This window comes from Eleginops maclovinus, chromosome 11 (assembly GCF_036324505.1).
Source record: "Eleginops maclovinus isolate JMC-PN-2008 ecotype Puerto Natales chromosome 11, JC_Emac_rtc_rv5, whole genome shotgun sequence".
NCBI classification, from domain to species: domain Eukaryota; kingdom Metazoa; phylum Chordata; class Actinopteri; order Perciformes; family Eleginopidae; genus Eleginops; species Eleginops maclovinus.
The window spans coordinates 24,363,554-24,382,145 of record NC_086359.1 but is presented as its reverse complement, the minus strand read 5'-3'; the positions used below and the strand labels follow the sequence as shown (position 1 = coordinate 24,382,145).

The following is an 18,592-nucleotide window of genomic DNA, read 5'->3' as shown; positions in this document are numbered from 1 at the left end:
TAATTAGGATTTTGTGTAAAACTTGGCATATTTTGTAATGGTGTCCATCGCTGTGACAGAATGTCCTGTGGTGTGACAAAAAGAAAAGTAAAGAAAATAGACATTTTTTGTTAAAAGTGTTGAATAGAAGAAGAGTAAGAGCATCACTGTTCTGTTATGAGTATAAAAAAAGCATTAAGTTGAATGTTTTAGAAAATATAATACATGTTCTTATTTCTTGTTAGCATTACAGAAATATAATGTATTCATGGAATATACATTTCCCTATGTGTATTTATTTAGGTCGTGTTCATTTTAAAGATCACATGGTTCTAAATGTGCAATCACGTACCACTATGTCCTCTAGTTCAGTAGTTCAGAAGTAAACTCATTCACGTCAAGCGCATTTCAGCGATCTATTTTAGTTGTAAATACTTTGCATTCCAGAACAATCTGTCGACGTCTTGTGTCTGTCATAGCATCGTTGTTTCATCTTTTCTTTGTAAACGTCAATAAACCTGTGGAAGGAATAAGTAACCCTCAGAGTCTTGATGTTGGGAAAAAGTTCAGCTGGCTGTCAGGATATTACGGTCGACATATCGGGGACGGAACAGTCACTATGCACATATAAAGATAGATTTTAGTTCAATCAAGTTTCATACTAACTATAATGAAAATAACCCAAACTTTTATGAAAAGTCGCTATGTGTAGATCATTTAGTAGGGCAATGACATGATTTTAAATGTAAACTGATTACTGTTGTTGTTGGAAATATTTAAAACAAATTGATAATGGTTGAGCATATTTCTTCTCTCTCTGAAAATCTCTAAATTAAATATTATCATTAAACATAATGTCACACCAGAGGACAATTATTAGGACAACCGCACAGAAAGGTTCATATAATGTCAAATTATTAAGGGAATAGATAGGGTCTCAAAGTTTTGAGTTATTCACATATTAAGTCAAACAACCAAATGTAGTTTTTGTATAATTTCAGAAAAAAATATAGAATTAAACTTTTGCTTCAACTACCAACATGCGAAAATGTGCACCTCCGGACGGGGAAAGTCAGGCATCCATTTGGAGGAGTTTGGATAGGCAGGAAGTTTATACACAGTTTCTATTCGATCAGTGAGTTATACGTAAAGTTTTTTAGTTGCTGTGTTTTTGCTCACTTTTTCGCAGATCACCACATCCTGTCGTACTGTATTCATGAGCCAGATAAGTGAAATGCTGAAGGAAATGAATAGTTGCTTATCGACAGTAAGCTGTCTGCTCTGGTTCAGCTCTCCGTAAAGCCAGAGGCACAGCACAAATGAACTTCACCCTGCATCTCTTCAGCACCTCTGCAATAAAGGGGAGTAAACAATACACAAGTCTTGCATTGTAGATGACAAACATTAAGCGGTCATTCTCTTTATAACACTCCAGAGAGTCTACATGGCTGCTTTTATAGGTCGTGATCATTTCTGAGTCGCTCATGCCTGGTGCAGATATGATGTGACTTAATGTGTTAAAAACATTCAATTTTCCAGTGTTTTTCACTTACAAACACACAAAAATTAATTGTCATTATTCCACCACAAAAGGCTGGAGCATGAAGTTATCTGCATCTGTGCTGTGTTATTGACTTTATTACACATTTTCTGCTTTTATTTGGAGTAAATGGTATTCGTGAAAGTTGTTGTTTGACAGCTTTTTATTTAAATATGTGATTGAATAGCTCCTCAGGCATCAACAATCCACATTCAAAGCACTCATCTTCTGCCAATCTTTGTGGTGTAAGCTGTTGAGCACTTTTTTAGTTTCACATTTTCATAGTACTCAGACTTACATAAACCCACTGAAGTGTTTTGGACAACAGCAGAAGTCCAAGTAGGCCAAAGTTCCCTGGCAAAGGGTATCTGCTGTATTCAGAACACTACAGTCAGCTCCACATGTAGAATTTACAGCACATTGAAAAGCATTGAGTGCTGAACAATGCACGTGTCTCTTCCATTTCCTCTGGTGCACTGGCCTCCACATTTGGACCAAAGCTTTCTTAAACGGATCTCTGTCAGAAGGGTTCAGTGGCTGCTGGCTAGTCTTCAAATGTAACCAACCATGCTAGCCCATACTCTCTATGATAGAATTGCATTTGAAGAAAAATTCATGGGAGACAGAGCTCATGCTGTCAAGGCTTCTTTAGAAATTGTCAGGAAACTAGGTCGGGGGGGGGGGGGGGGGGGTTGGTGTACAATCAAAATGGCTTCTATTAAAGGGAAATTATTATAAGGTTTGGAGGGGAATTGAACAAGATGAGCATGAGGACTATGAAAGGAATTTTGTGTCAAGTTCAAGGAGTCGGACAAGTACATTTGCTTTTTATAAGGATTTACATCAGCTGATGTTCTCCCTCCTCAGCCTCTGGAACTGCTGTTTCTACCATCTTACCACCATTCCTGCAGAATAATCAGCATTTCAGTTTTATTTGATGGAAGCTCAAAAAAACAAAAATGCAGACCTTTTTAAATTGCAGTTTGGAAAGGCTTGTATGTCTGACTTTGATGAAGGAGTCTACAGTTAGCATTGCAAAGACCTGAGCTTACTCAACATTGCATTACCTTTGCCATACCTTCATAATGGTCAAGCCAAGTACAATCTTTGAACAATGACGAGAAAGATGCCATCAATTGATGACAATCATTTGCAGTGTTTGGTGTAACGCATTACAAAAGTAACGGACATTTGGGTAATATAATACCCGTTACAATTCTCAGTAGCGCAGTTACAACACATTTTAACCCGAAATGATGTGGTGTTTAGTTTCTAAGAATTCACAAGCATTGCGAGACATTCCGACACCAGAGGAACAATTGTGCAGGTAGAATAACTCAGTACACCTGTTTACTATTGGTTAAGAGGGCTGCAGAAACAGATTCTCCAATGAGAAAACTTGTCAGCCAAATCCCCGTTAACACACCAATGACAAGGTGAGCTAACGCTGCCATGGAGACTCGTTCATATACAGCAGGTCACAGGGCCGTGCAGAGGCTCCACTAACATGTTGTTGAGTTTAATTTCAGCATACTGCCAGATAGAGAGATAGCTTTAATTAATGAGCTGCAATAAACTACATTTTAGCATTTAAAGCCATACTTTTGAGGTTATTTTGGTGAAAGTATCTCAAAGTAACACAAAAGTAGTGTAACGCATTACAGTTCAGAGACAGTGATAATGTAATGTAACTTATTACTTTAAAAAGACAGTAATAAGTAATATGTACTGTATTACATTTTGGAAGTAACTTCCCCAACACTGGTCATTTGTGATCCTGTCACTTCCAGGGGCCACATTAACACTTCAGGCTCCAGTGCAGATCATCAGCTTTTGCAAATAACCCAGGAGCAGATTCATGTGTATCCCAGAGTACAGGATGTGATCTCCTGTACTCTGGGATTTTAAAGAAGGTATTTAGATTGTAGGAGAGCAGTAGACATGCATAGCACACAGAATTTTTACATGAATGAGTATTTATCTTAATAGACATTATTAGTATTTCTATTCTCTCCTGTCTGAATACTTTAGTTGACGTTTCCATGAGGCCATGACATGGCTTTTTATTTTCCAGCGTTATTGTTCTCAGGGCAGAAGCCAGTGTAAAAAGATATAAGCCTCATTCTCTCTGCTCTTTTGTGACTTTCATAATGTGTCTATTGTGTTAAAGCGTCTGTGACTGTCATTATGAAAATCACACTGAGGCTTAAGTCTTGCTTTATAGAGTGTCCCACGTCTTTATAAAATACAAAAAAAGCATTATAATTACATTTAAAATAAAGATTTTGTAATTAAAGTCAAATCCAATTGATGTTAGAATTGAAGAAATCAGACACTCAAAAATAAATCTTTGGTGATTAAATGTCTTTAAAGTGCTGGTTCGTTTCTGATTGGAGGACAGTTAACTGCCACTTGTTTCCTCTTTGGTGAATCTTCCAGAACTTGCTTCATATTTCAGTAGACCGAGATATTTGAGTGAATCCAGGTAAATTAAAACTCTAGAGTGCCATGAAGCCTTATGGACTGAGAAGTTCAAAATGAAAGTCACAATTCGCCTGTTGAAAAAAAGGACGTCCAATGGATATTCAGGTCCACGTCTCTGTGAAAACCCAGATCCGACTGGCTCCCATCTTCAAGATGAAGCAATACACACGAAACACACAAAAATATTGAACGCATTATACAAGCAACACTTGTGCACTGCGCTTCAAAGTGCAAACACTCCTGGGGATCCCTTACCTTTCCTTGTTGTTCTTTCCTTTAAAACAGTGTTTCTCAAACTTTTTCAGACCAAGGACCACTTAACCAATAAAAAAATACTCACGGACCACCTAACTCCCCCAATATCCCAAAACAAGATTCAAGATTCAAGAAGCTTTATTAATCCCGAGGGAAATTGAGGTCCAACAGTTCAATACAAAGAAGGAAGGAGAAATATACACTAAATATAACTAAATATAACTAAATATAAACTAGAATAAATACAATAGGCCTGCTTACTACTCCAACAGTATATTACAAATTACAGCCTAATAATAACAGCTTTATGTGACCTTCTCTATATCGCTCGTTCACACATTAAATCAACAACACAAATACAACTACGGATTCTACAAGCATTTCGTTCACATGCAATTTAAACGGTAAATGCTGATAGATTTTACACATATAATGAAACATAGACTACATTTATTACTGAGTTTATGTCCGAGCGAACAGAGAGATACGCAAAATGCACCGCATTTAGTACGACACAAACTTCTGCTGTGTATTTTCAAAAATAAAATACAGTAAAACTATGGTTGCAGGCCCAAGTTTAACAAGAATTTAACAATAAACACAAGGTCATTATTTACACTGTTACATTTACAAATAGCATTGTTTACTCACTCATACACTGCGTGTCTCTGTTGCTACCTAATGGGAGGAATGGTGCTGCTTGTGCTGAGACATCAGTGAAACAATGTCTGGATCCAAACTGGAGAGTTTTAGTCTCATATCACAGTCCACATTGATCCTGTCACGCTGCTTTCTTTTCAGACCAACAAATGTAGAAAAACCAACTTCACAGTTGTAGGTGGTTGGAAACGGCATCAACAGTTTCAGAGCAGCGTCAGCCAGCTCTGGGTGCTCAGGCTGGACGTGGACCCAAAAGTCCGTCAAGCTTTTCTCTCTGAAAGTCGTCCTCAGTGTCCCATCAGATGCGATGTCCACAAGGCTGTCAACCTGTCTTGATGGGAGCTTGGAACTGACGTGTTCGATGTGCGTTTTGTCCCCAAATGGATTCCTGATCCACTCATAGCCTTGCATCTAGTTCTGGGAAATATCTTCCCAGCTGAAAGTGAAGGCCTTGCAGATGTTCCTTGAAGGCTGCAACTGTGCCGCCGTCCAGCTCTTCATCTGCAGCGAGGAGAAAATCCACAAGCGTCGGAAACCAGTCAAACTCCTGGCGATCCAGACGGACACACCACAATTCCATCTTGAGGCGTGCGGCTTTAATTTTGTCCTGCACATTGAAGGCGGTGACGGCTTTTCCCTGCAGCGCTAAGTTCAAAGCATTGAGTGCGCTGAAGACATCGGCCAGGTATACCAATTTTGAGAGCCACTGGAAATCATGTAGTCTGTCATACAGTTCATCAGTATGATGCAAGAATAACATCACCTCATCGCGCAGTTCAAATAGACGGGTGAGAACTTTCCCACGCGACAGCCAGCGAACTTCAGTATGGAAAAGCAGTTTTGTGTGTCCACTTCCCATTTCATCACACAGAGCTTTAAAAAGACGTGTGTTCAGTGCTTTGGTTTTTATTGTATTAACAATTTTCACAGACTCGTCCAGTACTGATTTGAGGCATGGTGGCATTTTTTTCACATTCAGCTGTTCTCTGTGAATGCAACAGTGTGTTGCTGTGGCGCAAGGTGCAACTGCGCGTACGCGCTGCCAGTCCCTTGTGTTTCCCAGTCATTGCAGTTGCACCATCTGTGCAAATACCAACACATCGTGTCCAGTCGATATTATTCTGCAGGATGAAATCGTTGACTCAGTCAAAAATGGCTTCCCCTGTGGTGTTGGTCGGCAGGGAACGACAAAACAGAAATTCATCCTGCACACCGCCATCATAAATGTACCTTACAAAACACAGCAGATTTGCCTCATTCACGATATCAGTTGACTCATCCAGTTGCAGTGTGAAAAACTGGCTTTGGCGTAAACGTGTGATCAGCTGATCTTTCACATTCGGCCATGGCTGTTATTCGCCGCTGGACAGTATCATTGGAGAGGGGGACCCTGTTAATTTCGTCGCTTGCTTTCTCCCCAAACAATACATTAGCCATAACCTTGGCAGCTGGTTTGACTAAATTCTCACCTATCGAATGAGGTTTCCCTGTTTTTGCGATGAGAAGGGATACCCTGTATGATGCCTCTGTAGCCTTTGCATTTTCCCCCGTCGCAAAAAAATGTGAGGGCGCCTTCGTCATGTGTTTTTTAAGTTCATCACGTTTTCTCTCAAACAATGCTAAAGGTTCCCGATGTAATCCTTGTGTATGCTCTCAAAATGACGCTTGAACTTGGCGGGTTTCATAGCCTCGTTAGCCAACGACTCGTAGCACAAAACACAGTGTGGATTGGGATCCTCTTCATCTCCAGTCCAGAAAAATCCGAATTTTATGTAGTCGCTGTGATATTTTCTCTTCACTTTAGCGCTGGACTTTCCGCGATCAAGCCGAGTTTCACAGCTTTCAGCCGGGTGGTGGTTAGACGGCGAACCGCTCTCCTGGGACTCAGTAACGCACACAAAATCACTTGTCGCTGCGGCTGAACCACTTGTAGTTGCTGGATCTCCTGCATCAGGACGATGCACCTTGACTGTCACGTCAGATTTGTCATTTAATTTTCTTTTAACTGACCCTGTCTTTAGCCATCGATCCATCTTGTCAGTTGACAGCTCAAATTGACCGCGCAAATCATTTATGACGTAATATCGTAACCTACGTAGCTGAGTCAATATCACCATAAGGTGCCTTTGAGACTTACCCATTTCCAAAAAAAAAAGCTGAGTTTTCCATTGAATTTCATATTCATTTTATGAAGTAGATGTTGTGCTGTTAGAAATGCATGTTGGTCAAGCTCCAACACTTTTTTATAAATTAACTGCAAGCAGACAAAAGAATGCAATAAGAGCTGCAATAAACTACATTTTAGCATTTAAGCCATACTTTGTGGTTCATTGGTGAAATTCAAAGTAACACAAAAGTAGTTAACCATTACATTCGAGACAGTAATAATAAATGTAACTTATTACTAAAAAGTACATAATAGTAATAGTACTGATTACATTTTGGAAGTACTTCTCCAACATGTATTTGTGATCTGCATTCAGGCCACATTAACTCAGGCTCCAGTGCAGATCATACTTGAAATAACCCAGACAGATTCTGTTATCCTCAAGTAAGAATTGTGATCTCCTGTACTTGATGTTTAAAGAAGGTATTTAGATTTAGGAAAGCATAGAATGCAAACTCATAGCACACGATATTTTACATAATGTATTTATTAAAAATCATTATTAGTTTTCTATTCTCTCCGTCTGAATAATTTATTTACTTTCATGAGGCCAGACATGATTTTTATTTCCAGCGTTTGTTTCAGGGCAAGCCAGTGAAAAAGATAAAGCCTCATCTCTGCCTTTTGTGACTTTCAAATGTGCATGTTGTTGTAAACGTCTGGATGACTGTCATATGACAAATACACTAGCTTAAGCTGCTTATAGATGTCCACGTCTTTAAAATACAAAAAGCATTAATATTACATTTAATTAAAGATTTGTAACTTAATCAAATCATTTGTTCAGAATTTAAAAGTAAATCAAGACATAAAAAAATGTTAACTGGTGATTAATGCTTTAAAGTGCTGTTCGTTTCATGATTGAGACAGTTAACTGCACTTGTTCCTCTTGGGTGAATCTTCCAGACTTGCTTCATAATTTCAGCAGACCCAGATATTTGAGTGCATCAGGTAAATAAAACTCGTGCCATGAGCCTTAATGGCTAAAGTTCAAAATGACAAGTCAATTCGCCTGTTGAAAAAAAGGACTCCAATGGAATCAGGTCCACTCCTGTGAAATCCAGATCGATGCTCCCATCTTCAGTGAAGCATACACTCGAAACACACAAAATATGAACTGATTATACAAGCACACTTGGCACTGCGCATCAAAGTGAAACACCCTGGGGATCCCTTACCTTCCTTGTTGTTCTTCTTAAAACAGTGTTTCTCAACTTTTTCGACCAAGGACCACTTTACAATAAAAATACTCACGGACCACTACTCCCCCAATATCCCAAAACAAGATTCAGATTGCAAGAACTTTATTAATCCGAGGAATGAGTCACATTCAATCAAAGAAGGAGGAGAAATAAACAATATACTATATAACTAAAAAATAGAATAAATTACATAGCTGCTTACTCTCCAACAGATAATTACAATTTACAGCTGATAATAACGCTTTATGTGACCTTCCAATCGCTCGTTCACATTAAATACAACACAATACAATTGGTTATTCTACAAGCATTTGCTTCACAATGCGATTTACGTAATCTGATAATTTTTACACATCTTTTGAACCTAGACTACATTTATTACTGAGTTATGTCCTAGCGAACAAGAGCTACCAAAATGCACCCTTTGTACCACAAATTTTGCTGTGATTTTAAAATAAAATACAGTAAAACTATGGTGCAGCCAAGTTTTAACAAGAATTTAACAATAAACACAAGGTCATTTTTACACTGTCTTTACAAATACATCTAAATTTACTAATCAGTACATGCAGTCCAAACTCTGTGACTAACCAAATGGGAGGAATGTGCTGCTTGGCTGAGACAACAAATGTAGAAAAACAATTACAGTTGTAGGGTTGCAACGGATCAACAGTTTCAGAGCAGCGTCAGCCAGCTCTGGAGTCAGCTGACTGTACCCAAAAGCCGTCAAGCTTTTCTCTCTGAAAGCGTCCTCAGTGTCCATCGATGCATGTCCCAGGCTGTCAACCTGTCTTGATGGGACTGGAACTGACTGTTCGTTCTTTTGTCCCAAATGGATTCCTGACCTCATAGCTGCACTAGTTCTGGAAATATCTCCCACTGAAGTGAAGCCTTGCAGATGTTCTTGAAGCTGCAACTTAGTGCCACCGTCCAGCTCTTATCTGCAAGGGAATCCACAACGTCGAACCATCAACTCTGCGATCCGACGGTCACACCACAATTCCATCTTGAGGCGTGCGGCTTTAATTTTGTCCTGCACATTGAAGGCGGTGACGGCTTTTCCCTGCAGCGCTAAGTTCAAAGCATTGAGTGCGCTAAAGACATCGGCCAGGTATACCATTTTGAGAGCCACTGGAAATCATGTAGCTGTCATACAGTTCATCAGTATGATGCAAGAATAACATCACCTCATCGCGCAGTTCAAATAGACGGGTGAGAACTTTCCCACGCGACAGCCAGCGAACTTCAGTATGGAAAGCAGTTTTGTGAGTCCACTTCCCATTTCATCACACAGAGCTTTAAAAGACGTGTGTTCAGTGCTTTGGTTTTTATTGTATTAACAATTTTCACAGACTCGTCCAGTACTGATTTGAGGCATGGTGGCATTTTTTTCACATACAGCTGTTCTCTGTGAATGCAACGTGTGTTGCCTGTGGCGCAAGGTGCAACTGCGCGTACCGCGCTGCCAGTCCCTTGTGTTTCCCAGTCATTGCAGTTGCACCATCTGTGCAAATACCAACACATCGTGTCCAGTCGATATTATTCTGCAGGATGAAATCGTTGACTCAGTCAAAAATGGCTTCCCCTGTGGTGTTGGTCGGCAGGGAACGACAAAACAGAAATTCATCCTGCACACGCCATCATAAATGTACCTTACAAAACACAGCAGATTTGCCTCATTCACGATATCAGTTGACTCATCCAGTTGCAGTGTGAAAAACTGGCTTTGGCGGTAAACGTGTGATCAGCTGATCTTTCACATTTTCGGCCATGGCTGTTATTCGCCGCTGGACAGTATCATTGGAGAGGGGGACCCTGTTAATTTCGTCGCTTGCTTTCTCCCCAAACAATACATTAGCCATAACCTTGGCAGCTGGTTTGACTAAATTCTCACCTATCGAATGAGGTTTCCCTGTTTTTGCGATGAGAAGGGATACCCTGTATGATGCCCTGTAGCCTTGCATTCCCCGTCGCAAAAAAATGTGGGCGTTCGTATGTTTTTTTTAAGTTCATCAGTTCTCTCAACAATGCTAAAGGTTTCCCATGTAATCTTGTGTAGCTCAAAATGACGCGTGAATTGGGTTCAATGCCTCGTAGCAAACACGTAGCACCAAAACACAAGTGGATTGGGATCCTTATCTCCAGTCAAAATAACGAATTTATGTAGTCGCTGTATATTTCTCTTCACTTTAGCGTGACTTTCGCGATCAATCCGTTCACGCTTTCAGCGGTGGTGTTAGACGGCGAACCGCTCTCCTGGACCAGTAACCACACAAAAGACTTGCGCTGCGCTGAACACTTGTAGTTCTGATCTCCTGCATCAGACGATGCACTTGACTGTCACTCAGATTGTCATTTATTTTCTTTTAACTGACTGCTTTAGCCATCGATCCACTTGTCAGTGACAGCTCAAATTGACCGCGCAAATCATTTAGAGTAATATCGAACTACGTAGCTACGTAGCTACGAACCTACGTAGCTACGCTACATCTATGCTACTCTCTATACTAGTCATTTTAAGACAGTTTGAGAAACACTTTAAACTTATAATATATTAATTTCAAATGTGACATTTTACCAAAATACTCACGGACCACTAGGGGCCGCTCACGGACCACCAGTGGTCCGCGGACCACTCTTTGAGAAACCTTTGGTTTTAAGGCCACTATGGGCCCCCGGTGCCCCTGAAGAAACGCTAACCCGTCATCTACATTCACCTGGCAGCTCCACGGAAGATGACGTGGGAATTAAAATGCTGTGTGTGTGTGTGTGTGTGTGTGTGTGTGTGTGTGTGTGTGTGTGTGTGTGTGTGTGTGTGTGTGTGTGTGTGTGTGTGTGTGTGTGTTGTTCTTCCACAGCAGTTTCACAAGCCCAAGAAAAATCCAGTCCATTGAGCTCTTACCCCTCACTAAATAAGGAAAGCCACAATTTGAAACAGTTAATCGTTTAGTTATGTTTTTTTTGTTACACATCTTTATCATAGCTTTGCAACCCAAACACACCCTTTCTTACACATGCTGGTCCCATTCTGTTTTAACTTGCTTATCCTGGTTAAAGTTCCCCTGCATCAACCTCCAGCTCTCCATCCTGCAATGAAAGGGAGAGCGAACCTCAGAGAAGTATCAAATGATCAGCCCTCTGGTCCTGGGACTGTCTCTGCTTGTTAGCCGCTGAGCTCACAGCAGGACAGACATCTCAAGATAACCGGTGCACACCAAGGCTCAGACTGATTATAACCATATTTCCTACTATTCGTATTGACTCCATCTATGTGTTACTGTAATGGTTGGTGTGCATCTGCACTTCCCTCCCCACGGTGGTCGGGTGCTACAGGCTTTAAACTGCTCTCAGATCAGAATATGTGTGTCTGTCTGTGTTAGCGCTGTGATGGACAGCCTGTCTGAGACGTCTCCCTGCCTTCCATGCACATCGTGCTGGAATGGACTCGGTCCCTGATGACTATGAGAGGAACAGACAGGTGAAGACAATGAGGATCTGCCTCTGAGGAACACTTTCAGCTGCTAAATAATCTGGAAGGCATCAGACACTGGAGGTCATTTCTGGTGACCTTGACACTGCATGCAGCTTGGCTCACCTGTTATGATAATAGCCATGAATCCAGTTGACCCAAATACCCTGATGAAGGTGACCCCACGGATTGGGTTAACTTGTGCGGGGGGGGGGGGGGGGAGCTGGCATCCCGACTGCGGGTCTTTAACCTCTGCTGCCTCTGTTACAAAGCTGGCCCATGTCCCTTTTAGTGAGCCTAGTGAGTGGGCTTTCGTTAAGGTCAGGTTGGGACTATGACCTTGAGACTGTAGAAGATCGGTTACTTTTATTTATTTGTTCATTCCACACAAGGCAGTTATTTTAAAATGAAACATTTACATTTAACACAAATTGTATAGCACATGGTGGAAAGGAGCAGGGAGAAGACAATCTTATTTTACCTGCCCCTTCTTAAAAAAATGAACAACAAAAACTCAAATAACCATAAAAAAAAGTTTTTAAAAGCAATATTCTTTAAGTCATAGTTGCTTACAAACACCTACAGAAACACCAAACCAGAACACAACCAACAATCTACTTCATATTGTCTGATTACTTTTCCTTTATACATTTTCTTTAAACTTAAATTTTTAACACAGCCCTTTAAATCGTTTGTCAAACAATTCCACCTTTTTACGCCAACTACAGAGACACAGTTGCTTCAAAGCAGTACGTGCAAACTGAATGAAATGTTCTCCTGTGATACTCATCCTCTGAGATTAGAACTAATTTGTATATACATGCGTATATATGTTAAAATGTTTTTAACTTGAACCACTATCTTCAGCAACTTTCCACTGTACTCCTTACTCATCCAGCACCACCTTCACCTGTCTTTTGCTCCATCCTCCTGTTCAATCCCCTCTCTTGTTTGTCTGGCATTCAAGCTGCGTGCTACAATGGTAATAGTAAATGTTAACCGACAGATCTTCTACATACTGACTAGTGTTGGAGTAGCTAGATTTGCCCGTTTATTAAAATGAAAATGCAGAACAGCAATACACATATTTCAACGCCAGAGAAACTCACTCAGCAAACAGATCAGCAAACGGGAGAAAGAACAGAGTGAGATGTAGAAGAAGAGAGTGAGAGATGGAAATGTCTGAATCTCAGCACTGTGCCTTTGGCTCAGTAAAATAACACGCCGCATTACCCACAGTGAGGAAATGTTACTCACACTTACAGTGTTTGGATAATTCATGCCGTCAAGGTGAATTCAGGTTTTGAAGCAGAACTGCTTAACATGTGGCCAGCGCTCTGAAAGTTATCATCGCTGAAAACATGAACCTGAAAAGTATGTTAAGAAAACTTTTTTGATGATTTCCTGCTACAGCCCTCCAGCCAACAGAGATTGGGACTGCTCTTATATTAGAATACTGACTGATCCGATTATGTTTAGGCCTGCAGTAGATCTCAGAGAGTCTGTCTGCTCCATGTTCAGCGTCTAGTCTGAATGGTAGAACTGATCTCGTCATGGGTACATTTTGTCTTCACCTGTCATGAAATAAAACCCACAGTTCACTTCAGGGTTTGTGTCATGTTTGGGTTTAATGTAAGTTGTTCTAAGAGGATTAACGTGTTGAAGTTCCCTGTCATTTCCATGAGTGAGTCATGGACATGCTGCAGTCATCACATTGTTCTAAAGAGTTTATAAGACACCTTAAACATCCTATTCTCCAATCTACACGGGAAAAAAAACGTAAACGTTGTGGTGGCAATTTATATATCAAACGTGAATAAAGAATCAAGCCATTCAGCTGTCTTTCAGGTGTTCTATTTTTATCATACAGAGAGCATACTGTTGGATATACGGATAATAGGGTTTGGGTTGCATATATAATAATAATAATAATAATAATCATATTAATAATAATCATATTAATAATACTCATCATCATATTAATAATAATATTAATCAAATATTTTTTACAGGTAAACCAAAAAAAAGAAGAAAATCAAGAGAAACAATAATCCTGATCATCGGTCCTGCTCATAACCATTCAAAGTTTGGTTTTTGAATTGTCTTTTTAGTTTCAATAAAGTATTTCAGCTCGTCATTAAAGTTGTACCACAGATTAACACCTCTTGTTGTGATGCGGTGAAGTTGGGCATTTGTTCGTATAGGTGTTTTTTTGAATATGCAGTTCAAAAAACCACCTGCATATTTAAACACAGAGAGGAGAAAGGGGGTGTCAATCTTGGTGATAATGAAAGGAGCATTCAGGAAGTTTTAGGGAGGTAGGGAGGCCGTATCAGGAAGTTTCTTAGGTCAACAGAAGTTGAAGGTCATACTGATGGTGCACAGAGTGTAATGACGTCACAGCACATCCTCTTCATAGGGACCTTTCCCAAGCTTAGCAAAGAAGTGAAAGCCACTAAAAACAAGTAAACATTAGAAAATAAGAATCACACAATGATATTAATAAAGTAAGTATACTTTTTCTTCACAATGTCGACTTTAATTAAATGTGTTATGTCAACAGATTAAAGAAATAATAACTAATAGTTATGTGAAATGTGTAGACATATAACATTTAATTAAAGTCATCATTTCAGTTTTTCAGTGTATTCCCAGTGAGTCTTAGGGACTGCCAACTTTTGTCAAGCCACACTAAAATATACACTAAAAACTACTATATTTATCCATGCTCTTCTTTAGTAAACTGGCACCATTTTATTTACTCGCATGAATATGTGATTCATGCGTCATACAGTCATTTCACGCGTGTTGAACAGTTTAATGTTGGTCGTGTGCTGACAAGTGTTTAAAGTGTTTATTAGTGTCTCACATGAGAAAAAGAAAAAACTACATCTACACTGCTTGGCAAACTGTTTTCATTTGCTTTGAAATATATTCAGTCATATGGGATCTGTTTGTGAGGCTTAAGCTCTCAGAGTGTTTGTGACAGCAGCTTCTTAGCAAACAGCCGACACAGACTTTTCCAAAAGAAACTGCTGCAAGGTTTTCCAAGGAGACCTTTCATATTCTTAATCAAGAGGGAAGACAACTTTTGCATTTTAAAAGCATGGCTTTTTATCTGAACATAATTATTGGATTGTATTCATGTTTTGACACGATGTACTTTGAGTTCCAATCGTTTTTCGATCCTTTTACCTTGGAATAACAGCACAATCTGAGTTTTAGTTGGTAATTTAGGTATAATTAGCCAAACTAGTTACATGATACAACTACTGACATACAATATGAGCATAAGGAGTCTGTGTTTGATTTCATACCATTCACTTCTTTCTTTAGTTTTCCTACCGCTGCAGTAAAAGTGTCCACTGTCACTTTAAAACGCTCCACTCGAGCGAGGACTAATCAGTGCACATCGATACTGCTGGATGTGTGTTTCCCCTCTCATTAAAGACATTAACCGACTTGTGATTTGGAAGACTGCTCAGCGCTGAAAGAAATCATTATCATCTATAACAGGGCCTCCTACTTCTGTCTGTCTGTCTGTCTGTCTGTCTGTCTGTCTGTCTGTCTGTCTGTCTGTCTGTCTGTCTGTCTGTCTGTCTGTCTGTCTGTCTGTCTGTCTGTCTGTCTGTCTGTCTGTTGTCTGTCTGTCTGTCACAAGGTTGTGTTTTGCGCTCTCTTTTAAGACGGACGGAGGGTTAACGGGAAGAAGGAGGGATTAGCTGGAGTGGACAGATTGGTGGAGGGGGGGGTGGGGGGTTCAGATGCAGTCCTGGGCAGCCGGAGTTGGGAAGGAGAGCAGAGCAGATGGGAAGATGAGAGGCCTCATAAAAGCATATTACCGGAGGTATTACCATTGTCATGATCACAGGAAGCAGCCCAGCGCTGAGGCTTGTTATGTCAAACATAAAATTCTGAAGTAGCCCGCGCTGACTGATGCTGGGGGGGTTAGATAGACTCTATCCGTCTGCTGTTGGAGTCTCTAATTGCTATTGATTAATTGTAAATAAACATCTAGCAATGGAGGACCGCACTCTCCGAGAGAAATGAAGAGCAGAAATGTTATTTCACTGTACTCTTGTTCATTGTTGTTTTGTTTCTTGCAAACTGCTCATCTTACTCAGAAATGACGTGTTATGAAACACTTGTGAATCCGAGGTAATGAACAGTTTACAATTTTGATTATATATTGTTATACACATTATAATATTTTGTACAACCAGATATTTATAAATCCTTGTTTATAGTTATTTTTGGTCATTTGCACATCATTTGGATGGCTATAATTAAGATGATAATCATGCATTTAAGAATCAAATTTGATATATTCTAAACATTAGAACATTTAGGTAGAAAATTAATAATCAATGGTTTGTTAATGGCTTTATAATTTACCATTGGTAATGATGATCATTATTAATTGATATAACGTGGTGACATTAGTACTGCAGCCTTGTGAGTGGTGTGTGTGTGTGTGTGGGGGGGGGGGGAATCTTGTACTACAAAAGCTGAGTTTCCTTGAACAATCATAGATGAAACGAACAAATATATTGCACTACAATGGAGAACTTGAACTTCTTTTCCTCAGCAATGAAATATTCTCTTCAGAATATGTTGTTCTTGTGGAACCAGGGGCAGAAGATATACGTAACGAGTATTGACGAGTTGAAATGTTGGTGAGCAGAGGGCATCAGTTATACAGCTATTGATAGAACCTTTCATTTCTGTTCAATCAGCTGAGAACATTGTTGATATTGTTTGTGGAAAATCCCCTATATTTATATATGTAGCTTCAGTATTACTGAAAGAAAGAAGAAAAAGCACACATGATCTGTGCTCCTTTGGCAACTAAAGCAAAACAGAAAAGAATTCTCCGTGCTTACAGGACTCATTCAATTAGATGTGGTCAGGGTGAACACACAGCAGAGTTCATCCTAAGATGAGTCCCAGAGTGCCCTCCGCCGCTCGCTCTGCACAAACAAAACTTCGGCAGAGACTCTGATAACCTCAGTCCAGGCACCACTTACATATCCACACATAACACTTTCAATATGCACAAGGCCAACAGAAATGAAAGCTTTCATGTGGTTAGAGAGACATCTATTATTAAAACACAGAGGAAATACATGCACACACAACCACACGCAGAGGAGAGGTGGCAGAGCAGAGAGGCAGCCAGGTACCCGGCGCCAAGGGAGCAGATAGAGGTTAGGTGCCAAGTCCCTACTGACTGAGCCACTGCCGCCCCACATAAAGGTGACGGTTTATTCATAATGTATGCATTATCTACAGAAAAAAGAGGAAAAAAAATCAACTGTGTATATACACAATTGAATGCGGGATATCTCGCCTCGACTCGGTTTGAATGAGAGGGAGTGAGCTCTTGGAAGTGCAATGCAGAAACATCTGAGCAATGGCAGCTTACTATCAGAAATGGTGACAGGTCAAAAGAGACGAAGCTATTGCGTCTGTGATTGCTTTCTACCTGCTTGAAAACGACAATGCACTTCCCAAAGCTCAAGGTAAGTTGGAAATGAAAAGCTGCAGAGAAAATGGAGAGGGGGCCCTGCGCTGTGACTGTATGACAGTGTAGCATGTGTGTATCCAAAGAGAAGACGTGTATGCATGTGTTCCTTTGTAGAGCCACGCTCCTGCAGCTTCAGAAGGCTTGTCAAAGCATAATAACTATCTATTTCTCTTACGGATTGAGCACCACATGTGTGTGTTGTACGCATAATAGTAAGATATGCATATGATTATGTGGGCGTGTCAGGGAGAGTGTGCACACACATCTGAGCATGCACTTTAAGCTATGCCAGGAACATTTGAAGGTAGGTGTCATGTAATTGCATCGGGGCTGCGTTCAGCAGCATTAGAATGTGGGTGGGACATCCTCTGATAAATAATACAACAAGTTCATAAAAGGGGCTTTCAATGAGCCTAGCTACCTAGCAATAACAGAGCAGAAAAAGGGAAGGGAAGCTGCTGAAGCAAGTGCTTGAGAGCAAAGTGTCATGAATAATTAAAGACGTTTTTGAAAAATTCAGTATTACCTCACCAGCTTGAAGGTCACTTCCCTGTCGTGATGTTTGTGCACCTCCAAATGGGAAATTGAGTTATCATTCATTCCACTGAGATCAGTTATCACTAAGGGCATTGATTGCTTGGCAAGCAAAAACTAGGCTAGAACTAAAGGTGGACCAGGCTCAGCGGACAAACAGAGACCTCTGTGTAAGACTGAACTTTACGGAAATCCTTTAAAGCCTGTAGCCACGCAGCTTCTGACCTTTGAAGCACACTGTTAGACAGGAAAAGAGTCATCATTTAACTGAAGTGTATTTGCATTTCCAAGAAATAGACATTGCGTAAGGCAATCTGAACCTCAATAATAAAAACAGGGGGGTGTCAAATCCTTATCTAGTCTGGTCCCTCACATCAATGGCTTAATTGTTCACAATGAAAATCACAGCTTCCTGCACTTTGTACTGTTTCTGTCGTGACATTAGATTTTTTTTATCTGTGACATAATTATCAAAGTTATGATAAATACTTATGCATTTCATCACAAGAGGTGTCTTCAGCCTGATATATTAGAAGACAATTACAAGATTTTTGAATATGGTCAATAAAAAGCAATCAGTGAAGAATTTTGATCTCTTTAATTATTAATTCCTCTCTTTGGTATTCTGGACTCATGCCACAAATTTGAGAATTGTATTCACCGTACCCTGTCAGACGGAGCTCCGCCTCCTAGAAATATATCTGATTTGGTCAGGCTCACAATCCTATGTGTGCAGCTGTTAATTGAATCATCATTGTTATAGTCAGCCCACCTT

General features: G+C 40.1%; 1 protein-coding gene and 1 pseudogene across 1 annotated transcript in view; one reads left to right on the top strand and one right to left on the bottom strand.

Moving 5' to 3' along the window:
- The window catches only part of ntm (neurotrimin), a 422,694-nt gene that overhangs the window by 136,952 nt on the left and 267,150 nt on the right, over positions 1 to 18,592 (top strand). The window lies entirely within an intron of this gene.
- Positions 5,673 to 6,971, bottom strand: LOC134871514 (zinc finger BED domain-containing protein 5-like; annotated as a pseudogene).